Source organism: Micrasema longulum, unplaced genomic scaffold (genome assembly GCF_059751315.1).
Source record: "Micrasema longulum isolate JH-2025_06_02 unplaced genomic scaffold, ASM5975131v1 h1tg000497l, whole genome shotgun sequence".
Taxonomy (NCBI): Eukaryota; Metazoa; Arthropoda; class Insecta; order Trichoptera; family Brachycentridae; genus Micrasema; species Micrasema longulum.
In genome coordinates this window covers 131,119-137,118 of record NW_028277694.1, presented here as the reverse complement: position 1 = coordinate 137,118, position 6,000 = coordinate 131,119, and positions in this window count along the sequence as shown.

Sequence of the window (6,000 nt, the reverse complement as noted above, 5' to 3'; positions counted from 1 at the left end):
ACATTTCTCTAAAAAACGCTTGTTAATCGATTAAGCCGTTTAGGAGGAGTTCAGTAACATCGCAAATGCTTTTCGAAATAAAATTGTAAATAATAACTTTAACTGAGTATGCTTGGCTGAAACATGATTCTACAATATTTAGTGGTGAATTTTTTGACGACCTCTCCAAGCTGTATAGAAGAGATCGTGAATCAAGTCCGTCAACATGTAAAGAGGGGTGGGGGGGGAGTACTAGCTGCTATTTCTAATAAATTAAATTCAACAAGAAAATACTCTCGAGAGAGTGATGGCGAGGACAGACCTATAGATGGATATTAGGCTTTCTGCTAACTCAAATATTCATATTTACATTTGTTCATTTTATTTAAATGCTTACATTATTAATATTTATATGTGTATATACGATGTATTTAATATCGTCGAACTGTTTACAATAATTTATTTTCAATTTTAATATTATATTTTTATGTTTATTTAAATTTATATTCTCATTTTTTATTTTATTGTGACTATTTTTACTATAATTATTGATATTAATTTTTAAAAACTTATTATAACTACGAGACTTTTAAAATATTTTAGTTAAATCTACTCGATTTTATAAATTGCATCTATTTAAAATTAAATTTTATTAAAATTCTAATGAACTGCTTTAATAACATATAATGAAAACTAAATTTTAGTCTATTTACAATTTTTAATTTTTCTTTTGTGACTATTGGTGTTCACATATAATTGGTGAAAGATGTTAAGTGTTATTATTTTTTATTTTATAAATTGTATTTATATTGTGATATCTTTTACTGTTTGTGAACTGAAAATAAATCAATAAATTCCACGTACAGAGAAATTATATATGCAAAGATATGAACTGAGTCAACAAATATATTTTATTTTATTTATTCATTTACACTCTTTATCAAAATACAATTCCATGTTTACTTTGCCCAGCTAACAAGGGTACATACCCCGTTCCAAGCTAGGCAATTACATTTTAATATATGATAATAGTTGACAAATTAATATAGAGCACACAAGATATAAACTTATTCGTATACTCATTTTGATACATATACATACAGACATACACATTTATACACACATATATATATATACACATGTACATACACACACACGTACATACATCCATGCGCATACACATATATACATTTATAAAAACATAGACAATTTATTTATGCGAAACTTCATAGTTGTCATCTTTCAATATATATTTTTTTAAATTATTCCTTATTTTTTGTATTTTATTTTCGACATCCAGTAAGAATTTTCGGTATTCCTCCGTTATACATTTACGTATAAATAATTGAGAATTAATACTGAAAACCGAAAAAGCATATTACCAAAAATCGGAGAGAATCGAACCCGAGATGGTAGGCAAACGCGCTAGCAATCACACCACACGACTGACTAAAGAAAAAAAAACACCAAATATTTTTTTTTATTAAAAATACAAGTGCGGCCCTGTGCGATCGTCTCCCTTCCTTTTTAAAACAGAATATAAACTTAAGTTAATATTGTTAACAATTCAGTTTAGATCAGTGCATTGAGTTAATGTTAACTCTGACAAGTTAACGCTAAAGTTAAAATTACAGTTAACAAGGTTAATTTAATATTTTGGTGTGTTAAAAAAACCAGTCAGAGAAAACCAATTATCGTCGTCAAAAAATATTTCAAATTCACCCTTTTCAAAATTGACCATAATTTTGATATAAAAACGTAAACGAAAAAGCAAATCATCGCGAAGTTTCGTTTTAGGGGTAGGCAAAGAAGATAGAACGTCATATCACTCTGTCTTTTCATAATATGAAAAGACGTAGTCTATATTAGAGACTACGTTACATTTCCATCCATACATCTTTTTTAAAGCGCGCGTGCGGATTATTCAGAAGAATTATCGCGGAATATTCAGAAGAATCATCGCGAAGATTCGTTGTAGGGGTAGGCAAAGAGGATAAAACGTCATTTCACCCTGTCTTTTCATATTGACCGCGTTTCCTGTCCAGTCATACTAATCTTATCTAAATCGCGCGCGCGGATTATTCCGACTTTTGACATTACCATCTTCAAGTATTTGTTAGATTAGATGCCATGTCTTTCTCGGTCTTCCTCATATTCTGCATCAGATTTTGTCTATAACATTTGTCTCAGCCTAACATAATGCATGGATTTCGACAGTTGTGCTCCGATGGTTTTACTACACATTCGAATGAAAGATCGCATTTCAACAGCTTTAAGCTTGCTAGTTCATGGTTAACCACTTCGTTCTAATTCTCAAAGCACCCTCTTAATTATAACCCATCCAAAATTCCTCTTTCTTCTCTAACTCATCTTATGTCCATGCGGCTCCACTGTGGAATCATCTCCCATCCACCATCAAAGACGTTACTACAGTTTCTCAGTTTAAATCACGTCTGAAGAAACATTTCATTTATCTTTTTTTTAAATATCTCCAGGGCCCCGATTACAGTGGAAAGTTAACAGAGTTATCTTCGACTGTCTTTTAAAAAAAAAACAATATTTGTGTACGAAAACGAGTATATTTGCATGAACATTTAAAGTATCTTCGTTGGTAACCTATAATTGAACATGTTTAAAAGAAAAAAATCTATGCATATTCTGCTTTTCATACAGAAAACCTAATTTTACTTTGTACATAAAACTGAAGATAAATGTTTTTTTCCCAATCTAACGGGGCCCAGTAGCTCAATTACAAATAACTATCGACGTGCTAATAAGCGACGTGATAACAATTTCTCACCACGGTTGTTTATCGTATTCGCAATTACATTGCAACATCCGTGAACACTTAGGTGTAATATTAGTATTAAATGTTAAAATATTTATTAACATTAAAATTCCAAACACGTAAAAAATTGTCTTTTTAACTCTTTTCTACTCCCGTTCTTCTGTTCTTTAACTTTTTCGTCTCCGTTTAGATATATTTACGTTAAATTTTAGTACGATTTTTTGTGACTGGTGATTTTTTACTAATTATTAGTTTTTGAATTCCAATAAAATATGAATTTAAGCAGAATGTATCAAAAAATCAAAATGTGCAAAAGTGATAAAGTGTTTCTCTTGGCCACCATCTTGGCGGTCTCATTAAGGACATTTGTTCTGGTAAGGATTTTTATTTTTTTATTTATCATTTGACATGCATATTTTTTTACCGGTTAAAACATAAGTTTATTGCACATTATTTGAGACATAAGTCCCAACTCCGTGGGACTAAAAGTCCTGTGTTAAGATGGGACGAGCAATTAGTTGACACAGACACATTTATTTATTTTGTTCATTAACGCCCAAAAGGCATTTACAAAAAAAATAAAAAAAAACGTGCTAACATACTAAATAATAAACACAGAATATACAGAAAAAATATGTGAAATTAGTTAGAAAGGATATATAAGTTACACCATACATTTTTAGTGTTAATTTTAAATCTGACAGAGTGATGTTTGTGTAATCTATATTTTTAAATTTTGTATTGTACACTGAAAAATTCCTACGAAAAAAAGCATTTTTAACATACGATGTTTTACTTATTGGTACATGAAACAGGTGGTACCGTCTACAAAATCCTGGCTGGCACATGTATTGTTATTAAACTAAGTAGTTCTGTACAGGCAACTATTCCTGTCATAATTTTGTAAAGCAGTAGTCGGTCCGCGCACACTCTGTGGTATTGTAGAGAAGTGATTCCATGGTAGGCGGAGGCAGCGAGAGTTGATACATAAAAATACCGGTTTTGTATTTAAGGTACTTAATAAATTTGTTTTGAATATTTTCTATTCTTGTTATATATATGGCATACTGGGGATTCCATATCTGATATGCGTATTCTAAATGGCTTCTGATAAACGTATAATATAATGAAATTAGGGCCTCTGGATTATCAAGGTGTTTACTCATTCGAATTATAAATAATATTAATAATCGATATTAAGTGTTAAAAGATTATCATCTGGCTATTGTTTAACAATGTTTATACCACAGTTTGCTGTCTGAAAGACAGGAGTTTCAGTCACCAGCCAAACAATACTTATATTACTTTAGCTGATGAATTGACGAAGCTGGAAGCTGAGACTGCTCCAATAGGCTAAGACCCCTAATGTAAATTGCCCAAATGTGCTCATCAGGTCTGGAATTATAGCACAATGTTCTGGCGCAAAGCGCCTTAGCCTCAATTATGAACGCTATCTTCATCTGTATATATCGAGACGGTATACTTAACTTCTGTACTATCTGTATCTTACCTCGGTATGTTCTACTTACTTGTCATCTCGACATCGTAAAACCGAAACGAACCAATGAACGACCGCAAAAATTAGTCCGCGTTCCTTACTTCATAATTATTTTTAATAGTTCTCATTCATATTTTAAATAGGCTTCTGTGATAGAAAATGCCCACTTCAAAACTCCAATAAATCACAATTAAACCAAAAACACTTGCTTAAACGCCTTAAACGTCATTTTTATATAACTTTTGACCATTGCCAAGACGATATGCTTAACGATCGTCTGCATTTATCTACTGATGTAGTACTGAGCGATTACAAGGCCGACTCTCGATATGTTCTCTCAGAACGATAATAAAAGATAGAAAAAATATAATAAATAAATTTATTTTTTACAGTGACAACTTTCGAACGCCTAGATACTCGTATATGTCAATAGGGCAGAATCTAGTGACATTTTATTTTGCATCTAGGCGCTCGTTTTCCAATCTGATAGGTATGTCGAATTTTAAGTCGACTTCAAAATTTCCTTATTTCTCTCAACTTCAAAACGATTAAAAATTTAAGTCAATCGTAATTAAAGGAAAAATTGCTCGGTGGAACAAATTTTTTGACACTTTCAATGCGCAGATAAACGTTTTAAGGAGTTCTAGACCCATTGGTAAAAACCAATGTACTTACATTAAAACTTGATGGTGGGGGGGATCAGTAGAATATCTTTAAAGTTGGTCGGGAGAATTTTATCTTTAACTATGACGTCATCATTATGACGTCATAGTTAAAGATAAAATTCTCCTTCATTAAGCTTCATTAAGCTATGTCATTTTGGTGTGTAGACATGTGTACCGCGGCGTGCGCTTCTCCTTGTTTCATATCGATGTACCTACCCAAAACTAGAAGGTGGAGGGTCGGTAGTGTATCTTCGTAAACGCAAGAGAGAATTTGTCTTCAACTTTACCGTAAAGGTGGAGGCATGAGAATTTTATCTTCAAATATGACGTCATACTGAAGCAATGTCATTTTAATGGGTAGATATGTGAATGTGTATGACGTCTGTATCTTTTCATCGTAATCGAGGCCCTGTTCCGCGATTATGTTTGTTTGTTTGTTTGTATATTACATGTATTAATATTCATATTTGTAATTTACGGCCTCATGGTGTAGTGGTCAGCGCGTTTGCCTACCATGCAATAGGTCTCGGGTTCGATTCCCGACATGGGTGACATGAAATATTTATATATAACACTAGAATATTATTTTATAGTCCCTGGACTGGTACCGGAAGCGTAAGACTGATCATCTTATCTTCATGTAACAAAAATTATCAAGGTACGCTGAGATTGGTGTTCCAATACAGTGTCCTATGCACCATTAGGTGCGAAAATGGAATGATGATGACTGTAAATTGGTAATTCTTTTATTACTATTCTGCTCAATGTTAATTTTGTATTTAAAAAAAAATAATTTAAGGTTGCTAGGATTCCACTTGTCCATGCACTTTGTAGCTGCCAGACGATTGATAATCTAGCTTCAATAGGTGTTATCAACTATCAAATACCTAAATTTTGTAATGGGGTCTAGAATTCCAACCGTCCATGCGCTCAGTAGCTGCAAGACTTGTAATCTAACTCTTATTTCTATAAAATTGTTTTTTTAATATTTTTTAAAATATCGTAAATGAGGGCTAAATGTTTTACTGTCCATGCGCTCTGTAGCTGCAAGACGTGCTTTGATGTTCATT